Raw genomic sequence first — 24,480 nt, 5'->3', positions numbered from 1 at the left:
ACTGCTAATCCCACTGCATATGGGCTAGATAGAAACAAGATAGAATGAAATACAAACCAGATCATTTTTCAACAAAAAATAAAAAATTACTGTTAGTACAGAAATTGAAAAGTTGACAACCACTTACAGCACTCTTAATTGGGTCAGACTAGTGAGAGCTACTGGCAACTCTCCCGTGAGATTGTTAGCATTAAGAACGCTGCAGTAAAAAAGAAAATTTAAGATCAGTTCAACATACGCTATTATTATGTTATGAAACTCATTGAGAATTTAGAAATGACTAATCAAATGTGATTTGAAAAGAAAGAATCACTAACAGAATCTCCAAGTCAACCAAGTTTGCAAGCCCAGGGGGAACAGGGCCAGAGAACAGGTTGCTTTCAATGGATCTGAAATACAGTCCAAGATTACAGACAGCAGAGCTTAACCAAACGATTTGTTGAAATTATTTAACATAGAGATCCAGAACAGATAGAGCTCTCAGAGTGGTAATGTTTGCCAAGTAGTCAATACATCCTGATAAGTTGTTCGTACTGATGGACCTGCACTTGATTCATTTTCATTAGTTTAATAATTAGCTTTAACCAGCTAACCTTGGACTCGAAAGGGTAGTGAGTCATTTACAGAAATTCCAACTTCATTGAAGCTCATTCTCGTGGTATCATTCCACTAAGGTAGTTTCTATTCAAATCACTGTTAGCAAGAGGAAAGTCTGCTGTAAGTAGAAGCCTATAGTCCAATTTGCTGGCTAACAAGAAAAACAAATAATCGGAAGCCTTTCTTACATTTCCTTAAGGTTGGGTAGCTTAACCAAAGATGGTGGAAGTATACCAGCAAGATCTTGCCCTTTAAGAAATCTGTATAACAAAGATTAAAGTAAAATAAAAATAGAGAGAGATTACAATTTTATGTAACAATTTCAAAGTAATGTCTTAGCTTAAATTCGATGACTAAAAGAGAGAAAAATTTAGCAAAATAAAGAAATAGGTGTTTATCCAATTTTCAACTAAGTTACACATCTTATTCAAATATTCATTGCTATTATTTGCCATTAACCTTTGTAAGGTTGAATTTAATCAATCATCATGTTGGCTTTATTCCGTGTCAAATTTGCTTGTATTTCAGCATTTAGTAACCCTGTATTTAGGTGGGATTGTTGTAAGGGTAGTGAGTGAGATAGAGTGTTGAAATGGTCAAGAGTGTGCAAGAAAACAGAGACTCGCAACTTGATCTCGCGGGTGACTCGCGGCTTCAAACCGCCAAAAGAAGCACACGTGTCAAGCATGCCAGAAGTTGAAGCGTCATGCTAGCTGGAGCACTACAGGACAAAATAGGACAACTGGTGGTTCTGTTATCGCGCGGCTGGATCTCATGACTCAGTCAAGCCGCAAGGCCAAGCCGCGAGCCACCCTTGTTTTGAAAAAACCTGACTCTTCACATTCCATTCTCACTCTAGTATAAATACCCCTTATACCCACATAAGAATGAGAGCTTCTAGAAAGAATTTTGAGAGAGAAACCCTAGAGTAAAACAAGATTGATTCATCTACAATCTTTACATAAGAGTCTCTTCAAATTCCTCAACTCTCTTCCTCTCCATTGTTAAACTCTTGAAAGGTCTTTTACCAAAACATGTTCTCACCATATCCATTATTGTGAGAGGGCTGTTTGGTGTTCTGGGAAGCAGTTAGGAAGGAACCAATTTACATTGGTTGATACTATGGTCAAGTAGCGGAATCCGGGAAGTTAGAAAAAAAATAGGTTCGGTGCAACCTCGTTAGAGTAAGAAGCTTGGAGGGTCTATTACTGTTCATGTATCCCAACTACATTTTCTAGTGGATTACTTACCGCTTGGAGGGCAGCAGAGAGGTTTCATGCTGAGGGCTTCGGTTTCCTCTTCGATAACACATCGGGTGTTGTCCTTGTGTTTGCATCTTCCTTCCCTTTTATCTTTACCTTTTATTATCTGCTATGGGTTGTGATTTTAATTGGCTTAGATTGTTTACCAATTCTGTTTATAGCTTTTGTTCATTTTCCGCACACTAGTTGTTTGTCATAAAGCTTGAATTGGTTGTTTTGTAATTGGGGGTCTAAACATTCAAGGGTGTTTTATACACTATTTGAACTTTCAATTGGTATCAGAGCGGGTACACTTTTAGTGGTTTCATTACTATAGTGTGATCCTTGACTCCCTATTAAGATGGATCGGTCTCAATCCCTGAATGCACCTCCATATTTTGATGGTAGTAATTATGTTTTTTGGAAGGTTCGCATGAGAGCATTTCTATGTTCCATTGATGAATCAGTTTGGGATGTTGTTGATATAGGTTGGACCAAGCCTGAGGAAGCCAAATCCACATGGGATAAGGCAGCACTTGCTGCATCTAATGCTAACAGTAAAGCACTTAATGCAATTTTTTGTGGTGTGTCTCCAGATGAGTTTCATAGGATTTCTCACATTACCATTGCCAAAGAAGCACGGGAGATATTGGAGACCACCTACGAAGGAACGAAGAAAGTGAAAGATAATAAGCTGCAGATGCTAACCACTCAGTTTGAGGAGCTAAAAATGAGTGAGGATGAGTCCTTTGACTCTTTCTATAGCAAGCTGAATGAGGTGATTGTAAGCAAGTTCAATTTGGGAGAGAAAACGGAGGATTCTAAAATTGTAAGGAAGATCCTTCAATCATTACCGAAAAGTTTTCGTGCCAAAGTGACAGTTATTGAAGAGAGCAAGGACCTTGATGACATCAAAGTCCAAAAGCTGGTTGGTTCTCTTCAGATTTATGAAATGTCGCTACCCAATCAACGGAAGAGCAAATCTCTTGCTCTTAAGACCATTAATGAGAAAGTGGAAGTCCATGACTCATCGGAAGAAGATGTAGTTAACAAAGATGTTGCATACCTTGTAAAAAATTTCTGAAAATTCTTGAAATTCAAGAATAATGGCAAATTTGGTGATAAAGGGAAATTCCAAAGTTCAGGAAGGGAGAAAAGGGAATTCAAAAAGAAAGATGGAAAAGAATCTCAATCTACACAAGGTGTCACTTATTTTGAATGCAACGAGCATGGACACTTTAAGAAAGAATGTCCGAATTATTTGAAATCGAAAGGCAAAGTGTATGCCACGACATTGAGTGACTCGGATTCATCCGACTCAGATTCTGAGGAAAGCTGTGACGGAGAAGGGAATTATTCAGCTTTTATGACTATTGCCCATGTTGAGTCTTCAGACGAGTTGAATCTGCTTGTACAAGAACTTGGAGAACATAGTGATGAAGAATCATTGGGAGTTGTTGAAGAATCAGATACTGAAGAAGATGAAAGCACAGCCAATCTTCAAGAGAATTATAACTCACTCCTGGAGAAGTTGGGTGAGTACACGAGGGTGGCCAAGGCAGCTGTGAGAAAAATGAAGAAGGCAGAGGAGCACTATAAAAGTCTCCTAATTCGCTATAAGGAGGCTAAATGTGAGATAGAAACACTGAATGGTGAGCTGTCAGAAGCCTACACAAAAGTGAGATTTCTTGAGCAAGAGATTGTGCAAGCAAATGCTAAAATAGAGAGGGTCACCACCAAGAAGCTAGATGATGTTGTTTCATCACAAAAGAGCTTTTCAGACAAATCCGAGTTGGGATATATCGGAGGGGGTAGCTCATCTGGCAATATCACTAAAGAAGTGAAGTTTATAAAGGCCAAAGAGTCAACTGAAGTTGGCCCTACTGCTGAGAAGCCCAAGATTGAGGAGAAGAGGAATGTGGAGAACCAACGGATGTTGAACAACCCTCGTAATCAATTTGTGGGTAGGTCTGAATCTCGAGCCAAGTCTCGTCCACGATCACAAAGAGGTCCTAGATCGAACTATGTGTGTCGTCATTGCGAACTTCAAGGGCATACTCAGCCAAATTGTCAAAAGCTGAGAGCAATGAATAATGCAATTGCTCCAAGGTCATGAGGACCTAGAAATGACAGGAGAAATTGGGCTGGTGAACCATCAAGATATCAAAGTGGTGATACCGGAATGATGGATGTGATGAAGATGATTGGTGCTTTCACCAACTGCTTGGAGAGCTTCACACGAAGGTTTGAAAGCCCTAACTCCCATACCCAATCCTATAAGGAAATCACCCCAAACGCAAGTGACATGTGGGTGAAAAAGGGTACTCATGCATAAGCATTACAACATGTCTATGCATCAATACTTCATATGGTTTGTGACTTAGTTTGGATGTTTGCTTTTTATTTGTGTTGGTTGAAATGTGTTTGTTTATTTTTGCATTCTATCGTTTATTCCTTTTTGTTGTTTTTTATCAATCTTTTCCTTCTTATGTGTCAAAAATCCAAAAACCACATAAAAAGTAGAAAATCAAAAAGTTTGATCGACATTGTTGAGTTTTGCTTCAAAACTTGTTTTGCCTTGTACCTTTGTACTAATGGCTTTGTGCATTTATGAGCATAGCTTGTTTCTTTGCACTCTTATCACTGTGGAAGAAATCTTGAAATCTTTGTGACTGTTGTAAATAGATCTTCAAACTTGTCATGAATGATTCGTGAATGGTTATGTTGATCTTGAGACATGCATAGACTTGTGCCTATATATCTTCCCACTCTTTATTTTTGTTTTTGCTAAAAAGAGCTCACCAAATGTAAATCTCCAAATGAAAAGAGATATTGAGCTGCAAAAGTCTGTCGCACATACTAGTATTCGACTAGAAAAAAAGGGAAAGCGACCAAAAATTAAAGTGAATGATTATTCAAAAAGCCAAAGGCTGTCTCATTAAGGTGAAATATCAAATATCACTCTCACAATAAGAGGTGATTGTCTCAAAAGGATCAAAAAGATCAAATGTTATGATTGAAAGTGGAGTCAAAAGTAAAGCTCCAAATTATGTAATCAAGTCTTATGGGAGGTCATATATGCATACTTCTGTAATTGAGATGGGTCACATGATCTAGTGCTAATTGTGTATGCCTTGGTTGAATTGATCATTGAAACTTCACATTAGACTAAGGACTATCTCATTGTTGATACCCACACATGACACACAAGTTTATATTCAATGAATGCCATATTCATTTGTGTGATTGTACTTGATAAAATGTGTTTTCACATGCTCAATCTTTGTTGATTCAAACACAAAAAATTTTTTGAGTGTTTTAGGTGTTTTTGGAAAGTGTTTTGTTCTTCAAAAACTGAAAATTTCAAAAAACAGTGTTGCCCTGTTTTGGCGGCTCAGTCGCGGGTTAGTCAAGTCACATGCAACAGTCGCGAGCTCGCGGGTCATTTTTGGCGACTTGTTCGCGAGTGGAAGGTCCAGTCGCGAAGGGTACACATAGATTTTCGTGGCTCAGCTCGTGAATCCCTCGCGAGTGAGACTTCTAGTCGCGAAAAACACTTAGAAATTTTTTCATAAATTTTGGCTTGAAGTGTTTTGGCGGGTGTATCTGGCGACTTACCTCAGCCGCGAAAAACGCGTGTTTTGCACAGTGAGGGCAGTTGTTAAACTCTTTTTCAGTTTTCCCTCGAACTTTTTGTGACTGTTCATCTTCTCTCTCAACTGTCTCCTTCCCAAACACTCCGTGTAACCCACTTCGAACTCCATTGTTGCTTCATTTCTTCTCAAAATCATCAAGAAAAGGTATGGGTTTTCTCTTCCTCACTTCATATGTTATGTTTTAAGTATTATTTTCTTGCCGTTTGAGTTGTTACTGGTTTTTGTGTTCGAACATTCTACTCTTAGATTGCTGGGTATGGAGGGTTGTGTTTGATGCTGATTTCATCCGTTTTCATATTGTTGGTCTCATTGTGATTTTCTTTGTTCTGTGCTTTGGCTGTTGTTGGATTTCATACTCATTTGGTAAATGGATTTGGTATTTTTTTTGTTTTACTCCGTTTGTATGTGTGAGTTTTTAAGTATGTCAGAGGCATTGGATTGCTTATCTTATATATTACTGTGTTTTTATGTTGACATAACATGTGTGTGCTTGTGTCTTGAGGGTATTACTTTAAATCATTTCATTTTCAGAATGCTGTGCCTCACTACCATGTGCTCTATCTTGGGTGTATGTGGTTTCCACTGTTCTTCCATATTGATGTTTTATGCCTGTTCCTATCTTCTGTGGTCTTATTTGTGCTATCCGTCCTTATTTCACTAATGTTCTTGATCTGTGCATATCATGCTCATGGTAGACTGTCTCATTAACAGTTATTCATAAATTTGTGTTTCTCTGTGTTCTCTTACACAATCACCATTTTGATGCACCTGCCTCATTCTGCACTTCAATGTTACTTATGGTTTTGTTTAGCACTAACCTAACTTATGTTTGTAGTTGTGTATGATATCTCTGGTTTACACTCATATTTGAATCTAATCAAGTTGATATCTGTCCTTTGTGGTGCTGTTTTTGGTTCTTTGTTGTGTGCCTATTCTCCTGTAGATGTCTCGTTGATCCTCTAAGGGCAAAGACATTGTTACTGATGATCCATCAACCCCAATTGCTAATAGGACTCGACTCTCATCTCAGTCATCTCAAGACTCCAATTTGGAGAGGTTCAGAACCCCACTTACCTCATACATCTACTCAAACATTTTTGACAGGGCATCTCCTATTGTGGAACAGGTGGTTGAGTTTGACACCTTAGGGACCACTTTTATCCCTCGAATCTTTGAGCCAAGAGATTGGGCAAATTTATTTGGGAATTTTGTCGATCCAATGGATGAACTGGTTAAGGAATGCTACTCTAATTCAAGTGATCTTGGAGTTGCGCTAGTTTGCTAGGTACGAGGAAAGGAATTTATCATCACCCCAAACTCCATAGCCAAAATTCTCCGCATCACTAGACCTACGGATGTGGACCTAACTCCGTATGATGATCGAACGCCAGAGACTCAAGACATTCTACAAGTTCTAGGACCTGATCATGAAGTATCCAGTACAGGCACATCCATAAGCACCACAAAGTTTGCACCAGAGTTGACCACACTAAAGCTGATCATGTTCTCTAATCTCTACCCACTGTCCAACACTACCTTCATCAATCTTGGAAGAGCTCAATTCCTTTGTGATCTTATTACAGGAGCCCCCATTGATATCTGTGCCCACATCTTTCAAACCATGAGGAAGACCGCGGCTCGATCTGTAGCTCGAGGATGTATTCCATTTTGCAGTCTCATCATGAAGATCATTCTCTGTGAAGGCATTGTTCCTCCCTCAGATGGAAAAATGATGACCCGTCTGCGTCCAATTTCCATGTTCACTCTACAAGCCAACAAAAGTCATTCATCTAAAACACCAAAGAGTGCACATTTCTTTCTGGTTACTCCATCTGCTCCTGAGTCAGAGACACATGTGCATACCACACACACTTCGCGTGTCATCCCTGAAGTTCAACAAACTAGCATTCCACAAGTACAGTCTGATCCTCAAACTGATAGAGTGGGTAGTTTGCTTGAAAGCATTCAGAAACGCATTGAGGAATTGGTGGCACTTCTCTACTCCACCAACAACCATGTTCAAATGCGACTCGAGACCATGGAGAATCAGCTAGACACTATTCAACAAAAATTAGATGACAGCCTTTAGCTATTCGTGCCAAAAAGGGGGAGAGCATACAGTAAGGGGGAGAAAGCTCAAAGGGAAGTGTGCATAGTAATAGGGGGAGTACACATACTTTTGTTTTGGTCTTACCTTTTATCTTATAGGTTTATATTATGGGTTTGATACACTGTGGTTTTGGTGTATGTTAGATTCTAACTCTTAACACATGGATGTTTTTGAAACTTGGTTTACTTTATATATATATATATATTGTTGATGTTTTTTAGTTTATAATATGGTTTGTACCCATGTTGCTTTTGTAAGTTTTTAAGGTTTATGTTCTTATCTGTAGGCTTTATGGTTTGTATCATGCTTTATGCAACCTTTTATACTTTGTTAAATCAGTACTTTTAACTAAATGTCATGCATTTTCTTGTTAAGGACTGTCACTCTTGTGCCCTTGTAGGATTGTTCCTAAATGCATATACTTAGTGTATTGTGCATTGGTTGAATGTTGAGTATGCAAGTGACTTGCATTGAGCTTGTTTGCTTATTTGTTCAAGTGTTCATTCCAAGTGTGAATGAGCATTATGGTCACTACCTTGTAGTGATTGATTTGTTGATCAAGCCATGGTTTGTTTCTTAACTCCATCTTTGCTTGATCACATATTGCCTGTTTCATATGCATTTCATGCTTTTCTGCATACAATGATCATGGTGTATTGTTGTGTTTCAGGAGTTTCATGTTCATATGATTCAAGAGCTTCACAGTTTCTAGAGTTAGGTGTGAGTGAGTTTTGCTCAACTATTCCTAACTCACATGTTAAGGCTAGAGTCTATTTTAGGGTTTTGTCATGAAATAGCCAAAGGGGAAGATTGTAAGGTTGAATTTAATCAACCATCATGTTGGCTTTATTTCGTGCCAAATTTGCTTGTATTTCAGCATTTAGTAACCTTGTATTTAGGTGGGATTATTGTAAGGGTAGTGAGTGAGATAGATTGTTGAAATGCTCAAGAGTGTGCAAGAAAACAGAGACTCGCAACTTGATCTCGAGGGTGACTCGCGGCTTCAAGCCACCAGAAGCAGCATACATGCCAAGCATGCCAGAAGTTGAAGCGTCATGCTAGCTGGAGCACTACAAGACAAAATAGGACAACTGGTCGTTCTGTTATTGCGTGGCTGGATCTCACGACTCAGTCAAGCCGCGAGGCCAAGCAGTGAGCCACCCCTGTTTTGAAAAAATCTGACTCTTCACATTCCATTCTCACACTAGTATAAATACCCCTTATACCCACATAAGAATGAGAGCTTCTAGAGAGAATTTTGAGAGAGAAACCCTAGAGTAAAACAAGATTGATTCATCTACAATCTTTACATAAGAGTCTCTTCAAATTCCTCAACTCTCTTCATCTCCATTGTTAAACCCTTGAGAGGTCTTTTACCAAAACCTGTTCTCACCATATCCATTATTGTGAAAGGGCTGTTTGGTGTTCTGGGAAGCAGTTAGGAAGGAACCAATCTACATTAGTTGATGTTATGGTCAAGTAGCGGAATCTGAGAAGCTAGAAAAGAAATAGGTTCGGCGCAACCTCGTTGGAGCAAGAAGTTTGGAGGGTTTAGGTACACTGGGTAGATTAGGCTTAGAGGGTCTATTGTTGTTCATGTATCCCAACTATATTTTCTAGTGGATTACTTTCTGCTTGAAGGCGGCGGAGAGGTTTTACGCCAAGGGTTTCGGTTTCCTCTTCGATAACACATCGGGTGTTGTCCTTGTGTTTGTATCTTCCTTCCCTTTTGTCTTTACCTTTTATTATCTGCCGTAGGTTGTGATTTTAATTGGCTTAGATTGTTTACCAATTCTGTTTATAGCTTTTGTTCATTTTTTGCACACTAGTTGTTTGTCATAAAGCTTGAATTGGTTGTTTTGTAATTAGGAGTCTAAACGTTTAAGGGTGTTTTATACACTATTTGAACTTTCAACCTTCATAAGAAAATTTAATAGAATAACTTTTGTGTTATATAAGCAAAGGTAGTCTACATGCTAACCACGTGGCATACACCACCTGTGTTGGAACAATTGCAGACGATAGAATTATTGTACAATGGCCTCTGACTTGAAGCTGGTGTAATCCAGCTTGAGTCATTGCATGGATTTACTTTGAAATTCCAGTCTTTCTTCCCCAGCTGTGTAGCTATTCTTGAAGGGCTTCCACTGCACACATCAAACACATCAACTTCTCTACCAGGATTTTTTTTGTTACCTAAATAACTGATAAGTATGCTTACTAGTGGAATGAACGTGCAGATAGTGCAGCTGAGAAAAAAAGTTAATCAGACAGCTGTTTCAAATCCAAAATTCAAATAATGCCTCGGTTATGAGGAATGTCTGGTTGCCTTTACCCTGTCAAGCTTGTTCTGGGTTGCCTGGGTAAACAAATACTTACTGAAAGGACAAAATTCATGCTCTACTAAAATGCCTTGGGAATGTTCTTGGTGTTGGGGAAAATTGCTTAATTTAAGGCCTATAACTCCTAATTCTGTAAGCACCTAATTGGGAATGGAATGGTTTTGTTCAGATTGAGTAATTGGCACATTAGAGAACTTCTCATTACCAAATATGGTCCTAGGATAGTTTATGATGCATCAATCCCATCAGTGACTTGGGTCCCTTATTTTATTATTTTTTTAATAAAAAAATATAGTTTAACTGCTATGTGGGATTCTATAAGAGGAAGAATCATAACTAGAGGGGTCTCATTTAATTTGGTTTCTCAAAGCAAATCCAAAGCATGGTTTCATAATTCTACAATCGACCCATTTTATGTGACCAGATATGGCCACGAAGAAGGAAAAAGTCATATCTTGGTTTCTCTGTGATGATCCTTGAAATTTAGTTTCATTATGGGGTCTTACTGCAGTGCTAAAAAGGCTAATTAAATAGTATGAGAAGCATGTCAAGCCCTTAACCACATGAGGCCAAGTTAGAACACAGAGGCAATAAGGATGCTGCTAACAGCTAATATAAACTTCATTCAGCTGAAACTGAAACTTCAATATACTGACTTCCAATTCCATCAACTTGAGCTTGATTACCAAAATAACATGTAAATATACACACAAACAAAAAGTACCTTCATTAGCAGGAAGACTCCCTGGTGCTTGTGCTTCAACTTTGTTTGCTTCTATGCACATAAACACTATTACAAACACAATGAAACTAAACATGATCACTGGAAAACAAGCAAGCTTTACCATCTTCCCCTCCAAAAATCCCACTGGGTATTGAGTATTGACAGCCCCACTTTCTAAAACACTCCCTACAAAACTCTCTCCCTCCTCTCGAAACATTGATCTTTGCCTAGATACTTCTGCAAGACCAAGACCCATTAATAGGGAAAATTGTGTACAGCTTATCCAACCTAATTGGTGAATTTGCTAAGTAGTAATACACTAGTCTTCTATGGTTGCATCACATCTAGACTGCATGTTTTTCACAAATATTGCAATTTTGCCACCAGATGCAAAATTGACCATAACTTAATCTATATATCTAAAAAATTCTATTATTTGCATATTGGTATGGTTCAAGTTGCTATTAAACCACTTACCCGCAAGGGCATTAATGCTTCTGTTCTTATGTGTTTAAGAGATGCTAGATTTAAGATTTTTAAAGATAGCATTCTTGGAATGATCACTGCTTCTTTGTATGATGGTCCTGTTTATTTTAACTGTTATCCTGATCTTACTCTTGCTTTGGATGATCCTAATATTGTTAAAGCTTTAACTTTGAATATTGCCTCATCTGGATATTACATGGAAGAGGGTAGTAAGCCTTTTGCTTTGATCTATCGCATTTATTACAAACTAATGGGTACTCAAATGAATCCTTGTGCTTTAATGCCTAGAGAACCTTCAGGTAAAACCATGTTAATTCAATGTTCAACTCCTGATGCCAAAATCCAAGTTCCAAAAATGATTCAATGGCAAGATGTTAATCTTCCTAAGGATTGGTTGTTAGAACAAGAAACCCCTCCTACTAAACCCATTTTTGATGAGCTTGATCTCACCCATATTCAACAATATCTTGATGGTACTGTTAAAATAAGTTTTCAAAACAATCCACCTTTGAGGATCAACGAAGGAAGACATTCCTTTGCTGGATCTGAAAGTATTTCAAAAAGAGATCGCGAGATCAATGAATTTTTGAAAAAGAATTTGGAAGCATCCTCTGATTTAAAGCTAAAAGGTATTTCAAGTGATAAATCCCAATGTAGCTCTGTTTACTATTCAACTAAACCTGAAACTTCCACTCCATTTAGTAAAACTGCTAATGAAGATGAGGAAGATACTGTTTCTCTTACTCCATCTGATTTTGAATCTCCTATTGAAACTCCTCCTGTTTACCAAAATCAATTAAGAGTTTTGACTGTTTTAAACGATGATTTTGAAATTGATTGGGATTCTTTGTACAATGAGTTTATGCTTGCTTCAAACAAAACCAAGAGAAAATATTTCCAAGATAATTTTGCTCAATCTGATAAAGACCATGTTAAAAGAAAATGGTTGGAAATGATGAATCAATTGAAAAAACATATTTTGTTTTTTGATTTTCTCGAAAACCATTATGTTCCAAATAATGAGGTTTCAAAACAACATTTATATGTGATAAAGAAATCAAATTTTGTTAAGATTGATAAAACCATTGTTAGGTCTAGTCGTCCGCCTCTTGATTCAATTTTGATAACTACTAAGAAAGATGAAGTGACAAAAGAGGAAGTGAAGGCCTCTCCTTTCAAAATTGCTGATGATCAAACTCCTATTGTTAGCCTTATTGAACAAAGCAATTTTACTAATCAATCTTTGCATATTATTGGTCAACAGCTTGACCATATTGAAGAAAAATTTGTTGAAAAATCTGTTTCTACTTCTGAAAAATCTGTTCCTGTTAAAACTGAGAAACCTTTGATTGATTTACCCAGTCAAAGAGAAAATGTTATGTTCAAAACTTTTCAGTCCAAGACTCTTGAAATTGTTGACAAAATGCTTTCTAATCTAAAGATTAAATCTGAGGGTACTAGTACTTCTACAAGAACAACTCCAACTGCTCTCACTATTTCCAAAAAAGAAATTATTTCTGATGAAAATACAGATTCTGATACTGTTTCTTCTGTTTCTTCTGTTCCTGCAACAAGAATCTTTGATAATGATTTCCCAGAAATTAAAAGATTTGTTGGGAACTCCAAACCCATGACTTTTACAAAAAATTGGTATCCAAAACCTACTCCTCCTGATATACAGTTTGAAGAGAGATCTTTTCACACACAGTTTTCTGTCTCTGCTGATAAACTCTATGAATGGAATATTGATGGTTTGTCTGAACAGGAAATCATTAATAAAATGAGCCACATGTCTATGGTTGGTATTGCTTATCAAAACAACCATAATCTTGATCAACCTGAAATTGTTAACTTGCTTCTTACTAGTTTTTCTGGTACTCTTCGTGGATGGTGGGATTCATACATCACTGAAGAATCCAAAGAGTCTATTAAACATGCTGTTAAAAAGAATGAAGAAGGTTTGCCTATTTTTGATGAACATATTGGTCGTGGTATTCCTGATGGTGTTAATACCTTGATCTATACCATTCTCAAACATTTTATTGGTACTCCATCCAATATTTCATCCCGTGTTTCTGATTATCTAAATAATTTGAGTTGTCCAACTATGTCTGATTATAGATGGTATCAAGATGTTTTTACTTCCAGGGTGATGCTCCGGAAAGATTGTCATAAGCCTTATTGGAAAGAAAAGTTTATTGACGGTCTGCCTCCTATCTTTGCTCATAAGGTAAAACAAGAATTAATGGGTAAAAATGATTCTATTGATTATGATAATTTAACTTATGGTGATATGTTCAGTACTAATAAAAAACTTGGTATTAATATGTGCAATGATGAAAAATTGTTAAAACACCAATTAAAGAATAAAAGAAAAGCTAAATATGAAATGGGAAATTTCTGTGAACAATATGGTCTGCCTCCTATTGCTCCTTCTAGGCAGAAAAGTAAAAAACATGACAAAAGTCATAAAAAATACAGAAATCACTTTATTAAACCTAATGATTTCTATGCTAAGAAAAAAAATGTTTCTAAAAAACATGTTAAACAAAAACCAAGTAAAGGTAAATGCTTTAATTGTGGTAAACCTGGACACTTTAGTAAAGATTGTAAAGAAAAACCTGGTAAGTTAAAAAACAAGTTCAACATGTTAAACATTGATGATAATGTGCAAGAAGAATTATTCAGAATCCTTGAATCAAACACCCCATCTGATTCTTTGGAAGATGATTTTTCTTCTTCATCTGATTCTTGCTATCAATCTGCTGATGATTCTTCTGATTCTCCTAATATTAAAATTGGTTGTAGAGATTCCTGTTGCAATGTTATTAATGCTTTCACCAAAAGTGAAGAAGATGAAAAATTGATAATTCAGCTAATAAATCAAATTCAAAACCCTAAACTCCAGAAAGAATATTTGGATAGGTTTAAGAAAAACTTGATAAGAGATGAAATTGGTAAAAAACCAAAATCAACCATAAGTTTTGAAGAAACTTTGGAAAGATTTAATAAAAAGAAATCTAAAGATTTAACTGTTAATAATCTCCAAAATGAAATTCATATTGTTAAACAAGAGATAAATGAATTAAAACATGAATTTAAAAGCATGAAAAGTGATAACCATAATCTTAAACAAGAATTGACAATACTAAAACTTGATAAAGATCTCAATAAATCCAGTAACGAACAAAATGAGCACAGTGATGGAAATGATTCCAGTCAACAGGCTCTTCTTTCTGATAAAGGTACTCCTGATACTTTCACTAATCCCCAACTTGCTTTTGTTAATAAATTATTTCCTCCAAAATGGTTTACAAAAGTTAAAATTGTTGTTTCTCCTGATTATCATTTCAGTGTTATTGCTATGATTGATTCTGGTGCAGATATAAACTGTATCCAAGAAGGATTAATTCCTTCAAAATATTTTGAGAAATCTACTGAAAGATTGGTTTCTGCTAATGGTTCTCAAATGAAAATTAAGTATGAATTGAATAATGCTCAGGTGTGCCATGATGATGTTTGTTTCAAGATTCCTTCTGTTCTTGTCAAAAATATGACTGATAAAGTGATTCTTGGTCTGCCATTTATTAACTCTTTGTATCCCTTTCTTGTTGAACATGATGGAATTACTACTGATCCATTTGGACAGAAAGTAAAATTCAAATTTGCTTCAAAGTTCGAAATTGATATTGATAATCTGTCTTATAAGAAAGACTCTCCCATGAATGACCTTGTTCAAGAACTGATAATGAATTCTGATGATTTTAAAGGTGATTTTCATAACACTAAAATGTTAAAACCTATCCATTATCCTAACAATATTAATGATTCTTTGCAGAGATCGGATAATGATGCGTGGATAAATACCACTAATAAGTGGGATAATAATAATATTCATATTTATACCACTAGTAAGTGGATTATCATGGAAAGGAAAAACAAGGGAAAAGCTCATGCACATGACTATTCCCAAAGCAAAAGGTTCCCAGCGGGACGACCTTTTAAAATGCATGAAGGCGCATCTTCTGGTGTAAAACCCAGTGGATCAACATCCCTTCAAGGAGATGTCCCGGCGGAGGTGACATACTCCAATGGTGATATATTAATTGCTTTACAAGAAGTTTTGTCAAAAAATCTACAATTCCACAATGGTACCTATTCAGAATTACCAGATTCTATTAAATTCATTCTTGATAACCTTCAGTTTGCTTTTACCAAAAACCACAGTAATGTTTTTCACAAAACCCTTAGAGCCCTTGAAATCCACCTTGTTAACCTTACTGCTCAAAACGAGATTTATATGAGCCATTATAGTAACCTTATTCCAAATAATGACCTTGCTTCAAATATTGACTTTGTTCCAGAAAATAACCTTGTTTCAAAAAATGAGGCTCTTGTGAGCCGTCTTAAAACCTACATTAGTCAACTCTTTGGCAAAGAGGAAATCCATTCGATGGATAAAAAGACTATAATAGGCATTGATTATGCTAGATTGAGTCTTAAGACCCAATCCATGTTAAGAAGTGTTGTTGCCAACTTGCCTTCAGATTTACAATCTCGTATTCTGGATAGCAAGGCTATGTCTCGGTCTTTTGACCTATGGTCCAAGTATTTCAGAAAACTTGTTACTGCTACTATTCCTGACCCTAATGAAATAGACGAAGGTGATAATGTCTTTATTCAGCTTGAATGGGAAGATCACTTTGGGAGCAGTCTCAGAGTATATGAAAAGAAACATCCATTTCCTGGTCTCCTTATTAATTTTGATGATGGTTCATATTTCACTGATGAAGATTCAGATGATAGTGATGATAATGATCCCAATTCTAGCTGGCTTTCCCAAATGTTTGAATATGGCTTTGTTAGGTTTGTAAAATTGACAAGTCATAAACAGGCTAGCCAACTTCCACAGATCATTCAGAATGCTATTAAAGGGTTTGAAAACTCTTCCACTAGACCTTTTGTTACCATCAGATGCTGGAGCACTCTACCAAAATGGGAGAAAAATAACTGGATGAATGTTAACCCCTCAAAGCATCTCATCCTCATTAATGGCTATACTCACCAAGGGCCATGGTTCGAGGGAAATTCTCAGTTGTCCCTTAAAGATCCTTTTGGTCTTGCAAAATGCTGGAGAAATTATTTTAATAATCAAATTCGTGAAGTTGCTCATGATCTATGGAAAAATTATCATTTCATAGGAAGCACAGGTAGAATTGCTGTTTTTGGCCCCAAACCCTATGCTGACGCCTTTGTTCACCTACAAACAAAAGATCATCCTAATCTAAACAGTCTCCTCATCCCAGGAAAAACTCCAAAGTTTGAGCCAATTTTATATTGTGGATTCTGTAATAAGTATGCTATTTACCATGAGCATGTATGTGATTCTCCACAAGGTCCTTTTGATCCTTTTGATGGTTATCCCTCCGATGCTCCCTCTACTGATTGATGAGGCCACTACTATTTCTAGACTGGTGTTACTTTATTTGTCTGGCTTGCACAACAGCCAAAATATTTTATTGTCATTCACAAATATGTTGCGGAAAATCCGGAACTAACTCATGATATTCCGGATTTTGCGGAAGATTTTGATTCCCCTATTTGTCTAGCCTGCACAACGGCCACTATTTGTCTAGCCTACACAACGGCCAGATCTATTACAATATTCAAAATAGTTTGAAAGGCACAGGCCATGATGATTGTGAAGATATGATGCTCTGACAAGAGCTTCCTTTTGACCAACACAAGATGCCACCTTTGAAGTCTTTTTAGAAAAGAAAGGAGCATCTAAGTACTTGGTGGAGACATGCATGCTTTCCTTTTGAATTTTGCCATGCTTCTCCTGACATGTTGGACCAAATCATGCTTTCCTTTTGCCTTTTGCCATGCTTCTCCTGACATGTTAGACCAAATGAAAGACAAAAGTTCAGAAGTTTTTATTTCAAAAAGTGGAAAAAACATTGTTCACTGATTACTGTTCACTAATTACTGTTCACTGATTACTGTTCACGGATTACTGTTCACAGATCACTGTTCACTTTTACTGTTCATGACACTGTTCACTCCGAAATTTTGCCTATTTAAGGGGGGTTGTCCCTTAAATTTCAGGTTTTTTTCAAGTCAAGTTTTACTTCTGATTTCTCTTCCCTTAGAACTAGCCTTCTTAGAGAAAGAACTCACCCTACTTCTACTACTACTACCTTATTCATCCTTGTTCACTAAAAACTTTGTAATCCTACAAACCTTGTAACTAGGACTAGTTCAAGCTTTGTACTTGTTAACCTGTAACTGTTGAGATCTTGTATTCACTACTACTACTGTAAGTGTTTATCCTACTTTCAATAACAAGTATTTTCAGTTCTATGTTCATTACTTTACTTGTTGCTACCACCACCTTGGACGGATTACCGCCATACCGGATGGTTTTAAATTGCTTTCATTTATTTTGAACTATTGTTCTTATTTACTTTGAATTATTTTGACATATACTGATTGGCTGGTTCTACCGCCTTATAATTGTTCTTACCTTCAAGTTATTTATAATTGTTGTTTACATTATTCCCATTTACATTACTGTGCTTCCTTCTCCTTCTCTTCTTCTATGCGTCCCCATTCCCTTTATGAAGAAGATCACACAGACAAGAAAAGTTTATTGTTCTTATTTACTTTGAATTATTTTGACATATACTGATTGGCTGGTTCTACCGCCTTATAATTGTTCTTACCTTCAAGTTATTTATAATTGTTGTTTACATTATTCCCATTTACATTACTGTGCTTCCTTCTCCTTCTCTTCATCTGTGCGTCCCCATTCCCTTTATGGTATATATATATATCTAAATGCTAAAGCATAATATCTATTGTTGCTACGCTCATATTGAGCCTCATCAGTAGCCACGTTATCCACTTATTCTATATATTTTCTTTTCTTTATTTAAACTCCCCCCCCCCCCCCCACCCCCAACTCTCAAAAAAAAAAAAAAAAAACCTCTTCTTTTTCCTATTAATTCACACCTATTGTTACATTTTTTCCAACATTTTCCCTTCCTTTTTATCTTTTTATCTCCCCACTACTTTCAACTTTACCGTTACACTTTCTTCTGCTTTCTTATATTTTGATTCTTCTTCTCCCCATTTCATTTTGTATAAAATTGATATCATTTTCCTCATCTAGTCCATATTTTTCCACCATTAAACTGTGAGTTCTCTCTCTCTCTCTCTCTCTCGGTGGATTTTTGTTCTTTCTTATACCTCTAATTAAGGTTGATGGTTCTTTTTTCTTTCTTTTTTAATATGTGTTTTGGTATTGTGCTTTTTTATTTTTTTCTAATTTCCCATTAGAAAGTCTTCTCTTTCCTTTTTATAGCTTTGGTTGAATTTTGGTTTGGGCTAATACTTAGTTTCTTTTGGAAATTGGAATTTGAATATGCATACCAATTGTTTGAGTAATAAATTATTATAAAGTATATTTTTTATTCCTTTAGTTTCATTTTAATTTTGGCTAAGATAACATTGTAATTTTGTGATAAGTTTTGATTATTATAATAACTAGTCGCAAACCCGCGCAATGCGTGGGAAAATTTGACATCACAAATTTTTTTTTTTTTTTGATGGTGAAGTTAAAAATGACAATAGTACTTGAGACTTTTTTTTTAATGAAAAAAAATGGATAGAGGGGGCGACCTAAGTTGGACTTAAGACTTATAAGAGCAACCACATCAGTGGATGCAAAGTCTTGCAAAATACAAAAAAGCTCTTCATTTTACTCATTTTAACCAAAAAAATACCCACATCAGTGAGTGTAAAATTGTGCATAAATGCACAAGTTCTACAGTAACCGTGCATATATGCACAGTTACTATAGCACTTGCATTTAATATTTTAGTATTTTTTTTCTCTCTCCTTGTCTCTAGTTGCTCTCACTCTCACCTCACTCTCCCTTTTTCTCATTTGATCAAATCATCAAAACGGCAAAACCATTAAACCTCTCGCCGCCACTGATCTCTCGACAATCGCCACAAAGCCTCTCCGATCCCTAATCACTTTCCTTTGTTTCTCATTGATTGATCAGTGGGTTTCAGGTTGAATGAGGTTGATTTGGCTTTCCTTTGTTTCTCGTTGTTTGATTAGTGGGTTTTAGGTTGAGTGGGTGATGATTTGGCTTTCCTTTGTTTCTTGTTGTTTGATCAGTGGGTTTTCTGGTAAAGGGGTTGATCTAGCCGGATTGAATGGGTTGGCTTTCCTTGATGATGGTGGCTAGGTGTGGAGTGATCATTGGTAGTGTTGGGTCTGTGAGAGAGAGGGGTAGTAAGTGAGGAAATAATAAAAAATTGTAAAAAAAATTAATATTTTATTAAATAAATGTGTAAAATAGATAGACTGATGTGGGTGTTTTGTAAAAATGGGTGTGTAAAATAGAAAAAGTAGTTTTTTTTGTGCAAAAAAGACGGAAAGTTTGCAAAGACTGATGTGATTGCTCTAAGTAATAATCACAAACTCATCTCAAAATAATGTGATTACATTATAATATGGAGTAGCATATATTTTGTAGGTAAAGAAGTCTATATATATATATATATATATATATATACACTTCCAAGGAAACATGTTGCAATTTGCTTTCAATTGTTATATATGGCAAGATATTTTGTAACATGTTATAATATAGCGAAATATGCATCAAAACCCAACATAATAAAAAAATAAAAAAATTAGAGAATGTATAATTTTGATTAGAACATGAAAATGAATCTTGATTATTTCATATGAAAGCTAACATTATTTTTCATTTTTTGAGAAGTTAATGAGCAATTTATACAAACTTTTTTTATTAAACCAAGCTATAACAATTTATATTTTGATATTCACTAAACTCATATATGAAAATCAACTATTTTATAGAATTTTTTCTCCACAATTTAATGAACCTGAAAAACAGGGGAATCTAAATGTGTAGTAAATCAATAAATAACACAAAAGGGGTAGGAGAGAGAAAAATTAGTATGATAGAATTGTTTATACATGCTCTTCTAGTTTCAAGTCTACAACTTTAGCCCAAATCATTGCATATAAACCAATGATCATGCAAAATTAACCTAGAAAGATGAAGCCAAACACAATTTCTAAATTTTAACAAATCAGACAAGAAAATAGTAAGAGAAGAAAACAAATGAAAACATCAAAGAAGAGCTTACTTGTTTGTGGAGCACCAAGCCTAAACAAAAAAACAAAAAGTTTAATATATCCAATTCATATTGTGTTGTCCAATATGATAATAGTTGTTAAATATGTTCTAGCAAGAAGGAAGAGAGAAAGATATTGAATGATAAACTATCATGTGTCAAAAATCAATGAAAGAAATTATAAATTACACTGCAAGAGTATTGCATTGCTGATTGTAGAATTGCCAATGAAATCATATATATATATATATATATATATATATTTAGAACACTTGCCAAAAAGTGTGACATATGTGAAACACAATTCTAGTAATAAAAAAAAAAAAAAATGTAAGAGAATTTGATTAGTAATACCTGCATCATCACCCAAAATAACCAAAAACAACTATTTACAAAGAAATGTAAACAAACTAACAACCATTTATCACTTATTATCCTAAAGAAAAAAAAATTATGGTAGTAATTTTGTGTTTAATAGTTTTGGTTCTTTGAGTGGTGCTAACACAAAATATTGTTGCCATTATCTTGATATAACCTTCTTAATTCTAATCAATTCAAGAACTTGTAAGAAGTTTACGTAGATGAATATAAGAAAAAAGTACTAAAGAAATATGTATTACACTAAAATATTTAAGGAGTACGTATTATGGATTGAAGAGCAACATGTTGTAGCCAAATTGAACTTAGAATAAAAGATAAGTTTAAGCTAAATAAGGTATGATGATTTAATTCATATAGAAGGGTACAAAATCATTGTGCTCTGTCTTAATAAATACAAAGAACATATTGAACTAAGAAAAAGAGATAATTTTAAGCATTTTTTCTCCTTGAAAATGAGATAAGTTTAAGCTAACTGAGGTGACGTAATAATAGTGTGTGTGTGTGTGTGTGTGTGTATCTATTTGGCTAGCATGATTTGAATTAAGTTGTAGAATTTTCTAAGAATAAGTTACACCAAGGTATATGCTTCAGTTGAGAGAATTTTTAAATCCAAGTAATGGATATTAGGTTAACCATGGAAAACATAAAGAAATATTGCATGCATGCCCATAGTAAAAAATGGATACAATACTTAAACATTGTAAGTGTCCATTTGGCAAAAATTAATTTTGCTAACTTATTTTACTATTCAGCTTATTTTTGCTACTATTCATGGATCTCACTGCACTTTTTGTTACTATTCATGGATCCCACTGTACTATTTCAGCTAACTTTTACCTTTATTTACAGTACTTTCAGTAAAAAGTTTTCAGTTTCAGCAAAATAAGCATATCCTAAATAGACCCTAAGTGTCCCATAATTATTTCCTTGAAAATTATAAATAGTAAGATTTAGAGATTAGATCTTAAAATAAAATTTTAAAAAAAAAAAAAAAAAAAAAAACCTTTAGTGTGTTTGAATTACTATAATGTTATTTGCATTGTATTTTGTTGAAAAATTAATGAAAAAACCATATAAAGATTAGGTATAATCTCAAATACAAAGAAAAAGACAAACACAAGGTATAATCCCAAATATAAAGGAAAAGAGAAACACCATACCTATGAATCATAATATTTTGTTTCCTCTCCCAAGGTATCCTAAGAAAGAAATTATAAATTAGCATATATTTAGATGAGATTAAAGGATTTTAGCAAGAATTTGTGTAGTATTTAATTTGAAAAATAACAAAGCTATTCAGAAAAATAAAATAAACAAATGGGAGGCAAAAGACCATGTACTAAAACAAAATAAGAAATTAGCAAGATGGTAATGTATTTCGATATGATGGAAGCGATTTGGTAAATTGTGATCAAGGAAGATAACCATTACTCAAAAGAAGAAGTAGAAAACATTTAAAATGTACCCAAAAAAAAAGAGTGAAGATCAAGAGCATTGTAAGCACATTGAAATACTTACCAAATTGAGACGGTGACTTTTTGTTGAATTGTTATCTTTGATCAAAGAAATCATCTCAATATTAGTAAAGAAAATCTAGAGTTTCTTGATGGGTGTGTTTTCTTTTATTTTCTTCATGGGTGTGTTTTATACTATTCATTTTCATATGACAATTTATTTTGTCATAATGCACTTTGGCATAGCTTAATACATGACCGTTCAAGAGAATGTGTAGGATCATAAACTTATACTACAATATTGGGTATGTTTTCTACTATTCTGTTCATATGACAATTTATTTTGCCATAATGCACTTGGGAATAATTTAGTATTCATATGTTCATTCAAAAGAATGTGTAAGGTCAGAAACTGATAATGCAATTTTGATTTTTTTTTATGTCCAATATTGAATATTTTAATATTTAATATGTTTAGTATTATATATATATATATATATGTGTGTGTGTGTGTGTATGTCTATATATATATATATATATAATGTTAAATATATTGGAGTGTTTTGTGGTATTTCTATTTCTATCACGTCTCTTTTACTATAAATTACCACCAACAAAGTGGTATGCTGAAGATAATCCTACCATTTTTAGTTCTATGTCACATGTTTGATAAAATGCTTATGAGAAGGGTTAACAAAAAAAAGGACGGTATGTCCGTAGGGCTGGCTTGATGCATTTAGGGGCTTAAGGCGAAAATTGATTATATTGTTTTAGATGCAAAATTACTACTAATTAACAAAAATAACGTAGATTTTTTTTTTTTAAAGAAATTTTATAGACACAAAACATTTGACAAAACTTTTCACACTTGTTGATATGGCAGATTGATAGTAGTAAGTAAAAGAGTGGAGTTAATGGTAGACTTAGATGAAAACTAGTAAAAGTTTGCTAACTCAACTCTTATTATTATTTTATTTTTTAGAAGTGCAACATTCACAATATTTTTCACAACAAATCCTAGGTTTTAAGTTGTTTCTTGTTTTCTATTTAAAAACATCACTATAATTATTTTTTTGTCATCAATAACAGGCTGTAACAACTTATTATTTAACATTTGTTGTAAAAGTATTATGAAAAATATTGTGAAAAATATTATGGACGTAGCATTTTTCTCTTTTTTTTTTTTTTTTTTTCATTTGATAAAAAAATATTATTTTATTTATTAATTATAAATAACACTATTGGTTAAAATTTAGGGGCATTTTTTTTACTTGGGGCCTTAAGTAACTGCATCTATTGCTTTTATTGTTCAGCCGGCCTTGTATGTCCGGTGAAGAATTCCTACTTTTTTTTTTTTTTTTTAGATATTATTATTATTTATAAATAACATCTTTTATGACTACATGTTTTCAATGATAATAATAATAGCATTATTATAGTCGATAAGTTACACGTATTTAATTATTATTTTAGAATGTGGAAAGTCATCTTTAGATATTTAGATATTAATATTTTATTATAGTTGGTAAGTTACATGTATTTAATTATTATTTTAGAATGTGTAAAATCATCTTTAGATATTAATATTTTTTTTAAAAATATGTTTTTTTTTTTTTATAAAGATGTTATGGCTGCTGATATGACTAAACTGGAGCGTAGCAATAATAAATTCTACGCTTCAGCTTTTAAAAAAATATAGATATAGATTTCCTTATTCCTTAAGAGATGAGAAATTTAAATAATAAATTTGAAACATATAAAATTTAGTTGTATATTAGGCAATTTTTTTTTTTTTTTAGAATACTAAGTATTTTAACACACACACACACACACAGGGGAGAGAAGGTCTTGAAGAAACTAATAGTGGTATATATTAGACAAATATAATACACTATAATAGAAGTTAGAAGAATGTGGTTAACCTTTAAAAAATATTAATCAAACACATAAAATAATAAAATGATATATTTGTAGAGATCAAAAAATTAAAAAAAAATACTTGTAATTTTTTTCTTTAAAATAGAAAATACTTAAAGTAATTGTTATTTTTTATGTATTACACCTTATTACATAATATTTATATTCCCATGTATTGCATAGGTCTATGGCTAGTTAAGTTAAAAAACCTAGCCAAGTTTGCAAACCAAGTAGTAAACCTGTTTTCCTTTGGAGAGTTTCTCTGTGTTTAGAAGTGGGCTTCCTCTCTAACTTCTTTTACACAGTAGAATTAGTGTGTCCCTTCAACGAAGGTGCATTAGTATCTTGGGAATAACATTGTTATTTCTAGGCTTGTTCGGTTCTTTTTTG

General features: G+C 34.3%; 1 long non-coding RNA gene across 1 annotated transcript; it reads right to left on the bottom strand.

The window, feature by feature from the left end:
• Positions 1–397: 397 nt before the first annotated feature.
• Positions 398–860, bottom strand: LOC126728976 (uncharacterized). Its single transcript, XR_007656440.1, has 3 exons — positions 786–860; positions 625–693; positions 398–542 (listed from the first exon to the last, which is right to left on the bottom strand). It is a non-coding gene; the product is annotated as an uncharacterized LOC126728976 (long non-coding RNA).
• Between the last annotated feature and the right edge of the window lie 23,620 nt (positions 861–24,480).

This window comes from Quercus robur, chromosome 5, assembly GCF_932294415.1.
Source record: "Quercus robur chromosome 5, dhQueRobu3.1, whole genome shotgun sequence".
Classification (NCBI taxonomy): domain Eukaryota; kingdom Viridiplantae; phylum Streptophyta; class Magnoliopsida; order Fagales; family Fagaceae; genus Quercus; species Quercus robur.
The sequence above is the reverse complement of the archived record's forward strand: the minus strand, read 5'-3'. Positions and strand labels throughout refer to the sequence as shown.